Source organism: Triturus cristatus, chromosome 7 (genome assembly GCF_964204655.1).
Source record: "Triturus cristatus chromosome 7, aTriCri1.1, whole genome shotgun sequence".
Lineage (NCBI taxonomy): Eukaryota > Metazoa > Chordata > Amphibia > Caudata > Salamandridae > Triturus > Triturus cristatus.
In genome coordinates, this window is record NC_140590.1 from 1,731,675,485 (window position 1) to 1,731,689,519 (window position 14,035).

The following is a 14,035-nucleotide window of genomic DNA, read 5'->3' on the forward strand; positions in this document are numbered from 1 at the left end:
TCTGTCTGGTCGGAGGGAGTGTTTACTGGGGCCGCTCCCTTCTCACCGGAGGCTGCTGGGTATCTCTCTGCTCGGAGTTTGGCGCTAACATCAATCTCTTCTCTGCGGTGGCTGTTTGCAGAGACAACTCGCTCGTGTCCAGATTTGGTAGTGTTGGCGCACGCTCTCTGAAACTTCTGGCTCGGATAGCGCTCTTTCCTCAGGAGAACTCTGCTGGGCTGTCCCTCTCCTTAGATGGTCCTCAGTGGGCAGCGCTGTCTCTCGCAGGAGCCTGACTTCTCGCTGCCTGCTATGCCCCCTCCACCCTACTCACCCCCTCCAGCGCACCCACCCCTGCCTGCACACCCTCCCCCACAGGCAGAGAGGAGCTCACTGCGGGTGAACCAGGCCTTCCTGCGAAGCTTCCTGGGGGTGTTGCAGCTGCTGTCCGGGACCACCCTCTGGATCACCATCGCCTGCAAAAAATATGAGGGCGCCATCCACTTCGCCCTCTTCGTGGCCGTGCTCTTCTGGCTGCTGACCATTGCCCTCTACCTGCTGACCCTCCTGGACAAGCAGGACCTGGTGCCCTTCCTGGGCATTGAGCGCTAGCTGAGCACCAATGCCGCACACGACTCCCTGGCCACCTGCCTGCAGGCCGCCACCGCCGGCATCATAATCCACAAGACCCTGAGGCACGTGTACTGCAGCGTGGTGGCTTACAAGCACGACTGCCTCTACCACATCTACCTGGCCACCTCCTTCTTCGCCTGCCTCTGCTGCCTGCTCTACCTGCTGTCTGCGGTCGCCTGCGTCTGCAAGAAGTGCCAGGGCAACCAGGGCCTTATCTGAACCCCTGGCCTCAGGCCAGCCGGGTGTGGAGAGTGATTGAGAGGACTTGGATACAGCACTATGGCAGATCAAACCACCTCCAGGCACTTCCAATCTGAATAAAATGGACTGTCCAATTCATTACACTATAGCGCTGAATGCTGATGTTCTGTCTGTTTCTAAGCGCCTCCGGGTTTAGGTAGATAAGGAGAAACAGCACGGGGTGAAGCGGTTTGCCCAGGATCACATGTTTGAGGTCACATCTTTATGCTGAGATTAGAATTCATATCTCAGCCGTTACACCACACCTCTTACTGAGGTGCACTACAGGAACAACAATTCTTTATATTTAAGGCAAAAAGTGAGAAAATCATAACGTTGTGGTACCACATTGGAAAAATATGGATACTCATATAAACAAGCATTTGCAATGCAACAGGTCTCGCATTTGTGAGAGTTTCAGCTATTGGCATTGTAAATGACAACGCCTTTTATTTATGTGTTGTTTTTCAAAACGGCTAAATAAAAGGCATAGTTATTTACAATGCCAATACCTTTAACTCTCGCAAATCCGAGACCTATTGCATTGCAAATGCGTGTTTCTTTTAGTGCTGTTCTAAACTTCTGCAGTTTTTAGGTCTCGCTGAGCCGGCACATGTGCTGCCTAGTGAGAAATTTAGTGTGTGGGTTTTCAAAGTGCTGCCACAGGCTTTTGGTGGCCTAGCGCTTGCGTTCACGTGAGCATGCACGCGTGCAGCCGCCATCTGCCTCCCTTCCAGCGCGATCACTGCTGCGCACGCACCACTCGCGTGCTTACCACAGAGCGCGTCCTCGCGATCGCGATCACTTTCGCTTTGATCGCGATCACTTTCACAGCTGCGCTGCCAATGCTTGTTTATTTAGTCACTAGAATTTGCCTTGTTAAGACCGCTGGCCATAAGTAGTCTACGTCTGAGACAGCCACGCGCCACCTCTGGATCCCTTAGAAGCCCTGTAAAAATGGTCAGCTTCGATTTACGACAGGGAACACACAAATACTTCTGACAATAATTAATGTGCTTAAAACGAAACGCAAAACGAACATGAAATGAAAAAGCTGACATTAAGGGCAATGTGACAAATTTAAAACTTTCAAAAGGCAACATTAATAATATTGTGACGTGCTTAAAAATCGTAGCTGCCACTCCAGTGTTATTTCACACAACTGGGGTCCAGTGTCACTTCACCGGCCTGTGTGTCATCAAACCCATTTAGGTTACCTGAAATCAGGGAAGCATTGAGCAATTGCCGCTTCTTCGTGAAGTGGGATATACGCAATCAGAAAGCTTCCCCAATACTAGGGCATCTTGACCTTTTACTGACCCTTCCCACGACGCATGGCTCTGGCCACTCTCAGCAGCACGTTTGTTTATCTCTGGAAGTCAACGCTATGCCCGCCCCCAGCGCCGGCTGTGGTCTCTCCTGAGACTGGGTGCCTGCTAGTGTTTAAGAGCAGGCCGAGAGGTATTTACACACCCTCAGTGCGGCATGTATGCCTGTCACATGCACAGGACTCTAACACTGCTCAAACTAGAGCCTAGATGAGATTTACAAACGTCAAACCAGCATTCCTGGGTTTGAATTTTTGTTGTACTTAAAACTGTTTACCTCATTCTTTTAAGTGTTCAGTACAACACCAACACCGTGTAGCAGTGCAGAACGGTACAGATAGCAGAAAATGCCCACAGCGGACCAGGGTTGTCGCGTGGCAGCCGTGTGTCAAGAAAAGTGTCAAGCAAAGTGAATGCATCACTGTTTCACTTAAATAATAAATATGACATTAGTTCTGCCCTTTGTGGGCGCTGCAAATAACAGGGCATAATATATCCCAATGAAACGGTGCTCAATGTACCCAGCTCGAAAGGATGGAAATCTAAGCGTGCTCTGCTGGGATTCGAACTCGAGGCATTCGTGTCTCTGGAAATGTCCGTGCTGGCTCACTGGAGTGGGGACATGATTAAGATTGCCCAGGGAAGTAAATGGAATTTATCACACTTGTGAAAATGGGTCATAACCTATTGATTTTGGAGCATAAGTCACCAAAATCTAATACTCTGGGAATTTCCTTAGCTTTTTTCCGACCCTTAAATTTCAGCAAGTCTTCACCTTGTTAAATCTGAAGGAGGGGTTTCAGACTTTATCCCCCCGATAACAACTTCGCACTAGTTTTAATTGCGATCCCTATGCAAATACGGCTTTATGAGGGAGCACAGTTTACTAGACCCCTCATTAGCAGGTGAGCCACCCTCCTGGCTTTAATGTAGTCGCGATTAGCATATATTCACGGATTTCACTGAGCCTGCTTACTTCAAAATCGATCTGTGGCTCCTAGCAGGCTCAATAATTCTTGGGCTTCACTTTACTCCGGCAGCCTCCCAGCATTCCTATTCCATTGAGTATAGGTTTTTTTGACAGTCTGTCTCTGCTGTCACTTACTCTTAAACTTTCTGCGCTCTTGAACAATTTGTTTACCACATCCCCTTTGTCTCATTTCCTATTTTTGACCCACCATTCTATGCCTCTCAGCACTCCTGTCCGCCCTCCTCCAAAAAGCACCATTCCCCGCTACCTAGCGACCAAACTGAAGCAATCGGAGGGCACCAGATCATCGCAAGCTGCTGAAGCTATGTTGTTAGAGGCTCCGACCTTTAACAAGCATTGGCATAGCCAATAGGTCTCGCCTTTGGGACCTTATAAGTGTTTAGTTATCCAGAAAAATATCCTTGGTGCAACAACATCAGGTGTTGCATGGCTAAACACTTATAAGGTCCCAAAGGCGAGACCTATTGGCTATGCCAATGCTTGTTCTGAATTGCTCTAAGGCAGGTGACGGAGTAAATCAGGAGAGAGCAGTGCCATAGATGGGTAACGTTCTACAAAATATGAGGGCGCGTCGGCGTGCACGGGTACAGAGTTAAGTTGGAGACTGAATAAGACGAGTAGGTCTCGCTTTTGGGACCTTATAAGTGTTTAGCCATGCAACAGTTAATGTTGTTGCAGTAAGGATATTGTGCTGCATAACTAAATACTTATAGGGTCCCAAAGGTGAGACCTATTGGCTATGCCAATGCTTATTGTGAATGATTTCAACACAGCAGTCTGAAAGAGGCCTTTTGGGTGGAACCATTCAGTTGGTCCTGTGGAGCAGTACTGGGAGCAGATTTAAGGGCTTACAGGAGAAGTGTCACACTAAGTATAACTTTCCCTCAGATGCCAGCTGAGTGAATGCAGCAAATGGCCCTCTGCACAGTTCTAGAGGCTTTTCAGTGCCACAGGGTGTGATTGCAGGCAATAAGTGGACTGCAGGAGATAAAACAAAAACAACCCCTTATAGTTTGCTCTTCTGAAATACCCCCAAACCATCTCTGTTGAGGTACTTTTAGAGACTAGACTGGAAGGGTAGGAAGCGCTACAGTTCAAGGGGGTATTTGAGGAGAGTAAGCAGCACATAATGGAGAGAGCTAGAAAACATTCACCCTCATGGAGCCCTGAATGAAAAAGAAATATGCAGTTCCCTAAATGTGAGCAGAGGTAGGATACAAGAAGAAGAAGACAAACCAACGATAAAGAAGCAAGCAGATGAGGTTTTGGTTTCATGTGTATTTCTATTGGGTGCCCGTTGAGGCCCTTATGCTATATTGGCTGTCAACAATGAAATTATGAGAAAAAAAAAGAAAAAAGAAGCAAGCAGATGAGACGGACAATAAAACCAACCAATTGTAAGCAATCGGCAGGCTGTAGGTCCACTATACGTTCACAACAGGTCTTTCGCAACCAGGCAGCTCGTGATGAAAGCAGGTGAGACCAAAACAACAAAAAAGATGATTTGGGGTATAATAAAAGGCATTGAGAATGAAAAGGATAGAACGAAAGAGACAATGTGTAAGAGAACGATAGAAGAAAGAGTGGTGAATTAATAAAAACTCACGCTGCAGCAGAGACATTTTGCACTTGTGCACCTAGTAGACAGGCTCTGGATTTTCAGAATGTTTCATTAATTCTCCTCCAGAACTGCATGTAAGCTGTACGGCTCTTAGCCACCATGCTTGAAAAAACGTGAAATAAAATGCCTTGAGATGTTTTCCTCAATTATTCTTGGGGAGGAGGGGAGCTTCACAATTCCCACAGGAAGTGCTGAGATAACTTGCTACACTTGCTTAGTGCCATGCAGGGCTGGTATGAAGTTACAGACCAGGACTGGTTATATAAGTGGCCACTGCTCCCCCACACACTCTAGCCTGTCAAGTAAGACGGAGCAGTAGCTCATAGATTACTGAGCGTGCAGCTACAGAAGGCATCACTGTCTCTTTTCTACCCAACAACAACTTGAGGCTGCACAGGCTGTAAAAAGGTTACCAAGATTTCCAAGAAGAAGCTCCTGCCTTGACAGGACACCTTCCGGTTGTAGTGGAGGAAGTCACCTGCTAAGTTCACCCTTGAGCAACGGTGAATAAGCTGTTCAAAACTTGTTTGAGGCCTCTGAAGTAAAGAACGGGCCCCATGCGGCACAAGAGGAAGTGTCTTGGATTTACAAAACGTCAGATATGGTTGCCAAGCAGCAATTGTACAGTATGCTACATTGCACAAGGTTGTGGTATATATAGTCCAATGTCAGAAAAATATGTTTTCAGACCAGTAAGCCGTAATCGAGCAGTTACATGCTTGCTTAATGTCAATCTAAGCAAGAAATAAAATGCCTGGAATGGTATGAAAAAACAGACCCTGATCAGCCCCCGGGAATGTCCTGATGCTGGGACTCAAGAGAAGGGCTTCGGTTTTAACTGCAAAGATTCTGCACCTATCACAGGGGCCTCGAGTTAGAACAAAAAAGTATAAAGCAACACAAATAAAAACAAGACGCAGCAGGGAAGGCTTATCAAACTGTCCAGTTTAACTGCTAACTTAAATCACTTTCTCACCCTAATACAATATATTATCTACTGGCGGTCGCCAGTAGATAGTTATAGTTAGGACCGTGTTTCCATAGGAAATCTGAAAATTCTCTTTTGAATAACTTTGGCGCCGGTTGACGAATCCTCGCAACATTTTTCAAAACTAATGGGGCGCTCCGCTCAGCTCTACCCTGAAAGTCTCGGGGTGATTCATCAAGCGGGGGCCAAGAAAAAAGGGGGGTCCCAAAACGCGTTTTCCCCATGCATTTTCCCATAGGACCTTTAGTCGAAGGTACAGCCCGAACGGCTGAACAGAATTACTTGAAATTTGGCAGAGAGGTAGTCCTCAGGTCAGGGAAGTGCCTTTTGCAGGTCTGGTGTCAATCTGTTCAGTAGTTCCTGAGAAAATCAAAAGTAAAATCATATATATATGTGGGCGGAGCCTAACCACACATCTCATCCTGAGATCTCATTGGCTGTCAGCACTTCATCCAAGAAGTGTTGGCAGCCATCTTGGAACCAATATACATGATAGCACCTCATTAAAAAGCATTGCAGTTAATAGAAGGTTTTAAGACTTTAGTTACATTATAAATCATTTGTTGATGGTACCATACTCATTTAAGGAATTGTGGTATGTTCTAAGGTGATTTCACCATGTGAAAAAGCCTTCTGCTGGGATATCATGATTGAGAGAAAAATATTTTCTCATGCTTTTCCCACAGAGGTTTGGAAGGTGATCTATAAGCTAAACTGAGAGCTTATTTTCTGTAAATTCACATTATCTTTCTCAGTCATGTGAGAATGAAGTCTGACATTCTCAGTAAAACATGTACATCCAACAAGGGCAGAGACTGTCAGTTGATTCCTTTGTGTTCTACTGCAGCTTCCAAGAGTGTTCCAAAGAACAACTAGAGCGCTAACAGTCCTACTTATGATAAACGTATGGCACACCTGAAGCCATCTGTTACGATGTCACAGAGTAGTGCGTCACTTTGTTTACGTTCCACGCGCGCCCTCCCTCCTGCGCGTGGCACTTCCCGGCTGGAATGTTGACAGCTGGAGATTCTAGTGACAGTTGACAGTTGGCATGTATGACAGTTGACTTGAACGTTTGGTTGTACCAGTCGCACTCCGCCTCCGGTTGAGTGTGTCGCTATTCTAAGTAATAAACTTACTAAAGTTAAGTCTTGTGACGCTTCGTCTTTACAATTTGGCGACGAGTGATGGTGAGCGACACACAGAAGAACCCACAAGTAAGAGATCGCGGTAATGATGTAACAGAAGAAGTAAACGGGTCAGAAGTGCTACGGATGTGATGAAAATGAAATAAGTGAATTTTGACTACAAACTGAAGAAAAGCAAAGAAGGAGACGGTAAACTACTATTTAGTGGTATTAATTACGAAAAGAAAAGGAATTTTTGAATAAAACCAGTAAGAAAAGGAAATAATTGCCGATGGAACTACCCTAGGGATTACAGCAGACAATGTCGAAGAGGCAATAATCCATTTGATGATCAGCTGGATTTTGTGGATTTACGTAACAGAACTATTTACGATGCTCCTAGAGGAAAAAAAAAAGGAAACTACGAAGGCGTGTGAGTAGAGACTTGTTACATTTAAGTAAAATTTAGCAGACTCACCGAAGCATTCTTCAGATATTATCCGGAGGAGCAAATGGTCGAGTTGTGAAGAGTAAAGAATTTACCACAGACTTTGGGCGTTCAAGATAGAACGTTGTGACGCCTAGCTAGCGGAAGTGAGTATTCTGTTAGCGGTCTAGCTCTGAGTGCATTCACGCACAGGAAACCGACGTGCCGCCATTTTATTCAGGAAGTGTAACGCCGGCAACAGGGTTGAGGCTGAAATTGACCTTAATAACATTACGATCAGCTGGAACATTGTAATAATAGCGTTTTTTTTTCAACGTAACTCCAGCGAAAGTATACACAACACACAGCGATTAAGTATTTTGTGGAACAAAAGGGTTTACACAAATTTTTATTGGAGGAATATTATAAGTAAGGAAAAAAAAAGATATAAGGTAGTTTACCATGGCATCTAGCAATGTATACAATCTGCAGCCACCAGAAGCATTTTTAAAAGGTACTGGGGTACCAAGTGTAAAATGGGAGAATTGGAAGGAGTATTTTTGCAATTATATATCAACATTTGACAAGGAGGATGAACCACTTAAACAAGAAGAAAAGAAAAAAATCTTGATACATTGTTTGGGTGCAGGTGGTTTGACAGTATATAACAATATCACAAAGAAAACGAGAACGGATGGTGATAGAAAAGTGTACGATGAGGCTATGGAGGATTTAGATGGTTACTATAAGCCAACAGTATGTGTTGCTGTACACAGGTACAAATTCTACAGAAGGAAACAAGGGAAAGATGAAAGCATCGATGACTATGTGTCTGCACTTAAGAACTTGGCACTTTCATGCAAATTTGAAAATATGCATGATGACTTAATAAGAGACCAGATTGTCATGTGCGCAGCGAATTCTAATATACAAGATGCTCTGTGGGCAAAAGGTGAAAAACCACTCCTCCAAGTAATTGAAATAGTAAAGAAGGCTGAATTAACCGGAAGATGTGCAAAGGAAGTAATAAATGAAGGGAAGAATAAAATGGAAGAAACCAGCGTTGTGGCAAAGATATGTAGTAAAAAAACATATTCAAAGAATAAAATGAAGGACTTACCTAGAAACAAAGGAAATGCAAGTCAATTTGAACAATTGAGGTGTTACCGTTGTGGTAGCGGAAAACATCTGGCTAATGACTGGAAATGCCCAGCAAGGAACAATAAATGTTCACAATGTGGAATCATTGGCCATTTCCAAAAATCATGCAAAAGAAAGGGAAAAGAGAAGGTGAAATTTGTAGAGGACGAAGATGAAGATGAGTCCGAGCAAGAATCTTCTGACGAATCTGTGTACAATTTGTGTGTAATGGAAATTAATGAGGAAACTAAAAAAGAGGAGGAGGAGAAGTACAAGAAAAAAAAACCAACCTGCTTGGTCGAAATAGGAGGTGTGAGTATTAATATTGTAGCGGATTCTGGGTCACCGTGTACAATAATTAACCGTGAAGTATGGAAAGAGAAGTTTAAGAGCAAGGAAGGAAAACAGTTAAAGGAACCTGATATCAGCCTTAAGACATTCACAGGTGAACCTATAGAGCTTATGGGGTTTAAGGAGCTAAAATTTGCATTCAAAGAAAGAGAAACCAACAGCAAATTATATGTAGCAATTAATGGACCTTCAGTACTTGGATGGAGAGATCAGGGTAAACTTGGAATAACTCTCAATCCGAATAGCGCTGAACCTGTCTTGATAACGCTACAGGAGGACTGTGATTTAGTAGAAAAATTTCCTAAAGTTTTTAATGGAAAAATAGGAAAACTAAAGGGGTTCCAACATATAATAAGATTGAAAGAAGGAGCAGAACCTTGTCTACATAAAGTAAGACAGATACCATTGTCACTAAGACAAGAAGTTGAAACAGAAATAAACAAACTGTTAGAAGCTGAAATAATTGAGACTACTGAATCATCAGAGTGGGTCGCGCCACTGGTGGTCGCAAGAAGGGCCAACAAAAAATTAAGATTATGCATTGACTTGCGCGACCTCAACAAAAACATTCTGATAGACCAGTACCCTTTACCAAAAATAAACGAGATGTTGTCCCTGACTAAGGGCATGACTGTATTTTCAACCATTGATTTGGCAGCTGCATACCACCAGGTACCTCTACATCCAGAGAGCAGACACCTCACGACGTTTATTACGCCTTTTGGGTGCTTTAGATTCAAAAGAGTTCCATTCGGTCTAGCATCCGCAGCTGCACTATTTCAAAGACTTATGCACGAATTGTTCAAGGGAATAAAGAACACACTCATTTTCCAGGACGATATCCTCATAATGGGAAAAAACAAGAAAGACCATGACAAACAATTGGAACAAGTTCTAAAAATCATCGAGAAAGGAGGATTAACGGCGGAATACAGGAAGTGTAAGTTTAGCAAAAACTCTGTAACATACTTAGGACATGAAATCACCATGGATGGAGTTAAACCCAAGAAAGAATTGATCAAAGCCATCAAAGATGCACCTGTTCCTCAGAATAAAGAGGAACTAAGAGCGTTCCTAGGTCTAGTGGAATACTATTCCAAGTTTGTTAAAAATTTCTCGATGAAAACACACTGTATCAGAACCCTTCTAAAAAATAAAATCAAATTTGAGTGGTCGCAAGACTGTGAAAACAGTTTCAAAAACCTAAAAAAAGAAATATGTGACGCACCACCCCTACAAGGTTTTGATAATGACTTACAATGTGTAGTCACCACAGATGCAAACGGAAAAGGCATTGGAGCAGTATTATCCCAAGTGGAATATGATGGTAAAGAGGTCACAATTGCCTTTGCATCCCGTTCTCTAACACAAACGGAAGAGAAGTATTCCGTAATTGAGCGAGAAGCCCTGGCGTGTGCATGGGGACTGGACCATTACAGACAATACATATGGGGAAAAAGAATAATTTTAAGGAGTGACCACAAACCCCTTACTAAGGTGCTCACAGTAAAGGGATTATTTAATGCATCTCCGAGATTAGCAAGATTGTCAATCAAATTGTTGGATTACAAATATGAAGTGCAATACTTGCCGGGATCAAAGAACGTCGTGGCGGATTTCCTAAGTCGCTTGCCTTTGCACGACGTAGGAAAAACGGAAGTGGAAGAAGAACTATGTGTTGCCAGTGTAAGTGAGGAATTCCCAAGTATAACCAAGGAAGCATGGAAAGAAGAATATGAAAAAGATGAAACATTAGAAGAGGTAAAGAAACGTATTGTGGAAGGATGGCCAAAGAAGAGTAACATGACGAAAGAAATGCGAGCCTATTGGGAATTAAGGAATGAGCTATCTATAGAAAACGAATTGGCATTAAGACAAGGCAAAGTGATTCCTCCCACAACTTTAAGGAAAAGACTTATTGATTTATGCCATGAGGGACATCTCGGCATAAATAAAACTAAACAGAGAATAAAAAGCTGGTATTGGTGGCCAGGGTGTGACATACAGATTGAAAGAGCCGTGAGGAATTGTGTACCCTGCGAAAATTCGGATAAATCCCAACAGGTTTTAAGGCCTACATTACAACCGTTAGAATGCCCCAACATGGCTTGGGAAAGAGTTGGCGTAGATGTAATGGGTCCAGTGAGATGGCAGGATGAACAAATGTATATTTTGGCCCTAATAGACCATTTCTCAAAATGGCCAGAAATTAAGGTCTGCAGAAAAGTGGATGCAACGGATATTGTCAAGTTCTTGGACAAAATATTCAGCAGAGAAGGCATACCAAAGGTTATTGTCAGTGACAATGGCAGTCAGTTCATGTCCGACGTGTTCAAAAAATATGTAAACGGAAAAGGAATAAAACACAAAACTACAAGCATTTATCATCCAGCGGGAAACGGAGCCATAGAGAGGTTTAATAGGGTGATAAAAAGCATCATCCAGTTGGCCAACAATAATGGAAAATGCTGGAAAAAAGAATTGGAAAAAATGGTATGGAGCTACAGGATTACTCCTGGAGAAAAAACCATGGTAAGCCCATTTGAAATGCTGAGAGGAAGAACTCCTATTTCTAAAGACAATATTGGTTGGTTACAAAACGCAAGGAAATCAGAATGGTCTGTAGAAGGTGTAAGGAAGAAGATGCAAGAGTCAAAGGAACAGAGCAAAGGACAATATGACAAAAAACACAACTGCAAAGAAATCAACCTGAAAGTAGGGGACTGGGTGAGAGTAAGGAAGAGCGGAAACGTAACCAAAGGACAAAACAGGTTCTTTAACCCATTAGATGTGAAAGAAGTATTTTGCAATTCGGCACGACTTGGTGACGGAAAAGTATGGCATGCCTCTGCTATATCTGTTTGTAAAAGGGTGGATATGTCTACTAATGGAACACTAAATAAAATGAACATGGAGAAGGAAGGAAAAAGTGGAGAAATTGATATGACGAGTCGAGTCGATTTGGATTTTACGGATTCAGAGGAAGAAAGTGATCACATGCAACAGCAACAAAAGGGACAAAACGGTACAGATGGACAGGGAAATGAAGTTGTGGAGACCATAGGTGCGAACTGTGATGTCACCACGAGTGAATCAGGGGCTTCTGTGAGTCAAGGTAGTGACATTGAGTTGGAGAGTGAACTGGAAGCTGTTGAAACAAGCGGAGTAAAGGGCGCTCCTGATGCCAGCTCACCTGGAAGCCTAACTGATCTAAATAGTACACTTGAAACCCATCTGGAACAAGAGTTGGAGACGATCAACACGGAAGAAGGTGCAACCACAAGTAGATGTGGGCGCGTTGTGACTAAGCCTAGTAAATACAAAGACTTTGTGTGTGAATAGCTGGTTGTTATTCTCCTCATCCAAGATGTTCCCTTATATTCTTTTTTTTTACTTATACCCTTTCCATGAGGGGGAGATGTGTTACGATGTCACAGAGTAGTGCGTCACTTTGTTTACGTTCCACGCGCGCCCTCCCTCCTGCGCGTGGCACTTCCCGGCTGGAATGTTGACAGCTGGAGATTCTAGTGACAGTTGACAGTTGGCATGTATGACAGTTGACTTGAACGTTTGGTTGTACCAGTCGCACTCCGCCTCCGGTTGAGTGTGTCGCTATTCTAAGTGATAAACTTACTAAAGTTAAGTCTTGTGACGCTTCGTCTTTACACCATCTTGCTTGGATTAAAGTGGTAACTCTTAAAACATTTAATTTAAAAAGGAACAAAATGAGGGGGTTCATTTTTCCATAACAAGTATGATTAGTGCTGCAGAAAGAAAAACTAGGGCACATTTTGACTTCTGAAATCCTCTTTTATTTCATTAAAAAATTCTGACATGCAGACTGAAACATGCGCTTTCAATACCAGCAGCAGTTTTCCCTGGTGAGCAGTAGCTTTACTACAGTGATCTAATGAGCAAAAAGAGTGCTAACATTCTGAATTTATGGCAAATGTGTGACACATCTGAATGCCTTCTTGATGGAATCAAAGTAAAAAACTGAAAGTATTTCCTACTGAGGAGACTGCAGTAAATGAGGAAATTAGGAAACTTCATAACAAATAAATCTCCCAAGATGGCCACCGGAGACCAAAGAGCCCAAATGTAGCCCAAATATCACCCAGATGTAGCCCAAGTATAGCCCAATGACAGAATGTCCCAGAGTGTTCTTAAAAACAACTAGAGCGCTTACTGTCTTCATTATGACAAAAGTGTGGCACACCTGAGGCCATCTTGATTGGAATAAACTGGTAACACTTAAAACATTTAATTTAAAAAGGAACACAATGAGGGGGTTCATTTTGCCATAGAAATTATGATAAATGCTGAAGAAAGAAAATGAGGGCCCATTTTGAGTGACTTCTCAAATCCTCTTCTATTTCATTAAAAAATTCTGACATGCAGACTGAAACATGCACTTTTAATACCAGGAGCAGACTTCCATGGTGAACAGTAGTTTTACTACAGTGATCTAATGAGCAACTAGAGTGCTAACTTTCAGAATTTATGGCAAATGTGTGACATATCTGAATACCTTCATGATGGAATCAAAGTAAAAAACTGAAAGCATTTCCTACTGAGGAGACTGCAGTACATGAGGAAATTAGGAAACTTCATAACAAATAAATCTCCCAAGATGGCCACCGGAGACAAAAGAGCCCAAATGTAGCCCAAAATCACCCAGATGTAGCCCAAATATAGCCCAATGACAGAAGTGTGCAAAACACTTATTATTTTGTGTTTTTGCAGTGTTATATAGTGCAGACTTGTCAGGTATTGGAGTGCTTTACATGAGCATTGGTTACATCACACAAGAACAAATTCATTTTGATTGTAGACATGGGGAGACTAAGTGATTTGACCAGAATCACAGAATGTTGAGCTGAAGCATAAACTCCAACCTGGTTCCCCAGTTGCAAAGTCTGCAGTTCTGGAAGTAACACCACATCCTCTCCCCTAAGTGCAACAATTAATCAAGTGGTCAACTGGATAAAAAAACATAAAGATAACAAATAATTTAAAAGTGCTTTGTCGCTATTTGAAAACTCAGAAAATATGTCCTTATTTTAGTCTTTTAGAACACTAACCATAATTTTGATGCCAATAAGACCCTCTCATATATGTAATTTCTAAAGGAAATGCTCTAGGTATTACAGTTTTGATTACATCAAGATGACGTCAGGCGTTCCACACTTTTGTAATAAATTTAGAAT

General features: G+C 42.7%; 1 pseudogene; it reads left to right on the forward strand.

The window, feature by feature from the left end:
• Positions 1-291: 291 nt before the first annotated feature.
• Positions 292-831, forward strand: LOC146812926 (MARVEL domain-containing protein 1-like; annotated as a pseudogene).
• Positions 832-14,035: the final 13,204 nt, after the last annotated feature.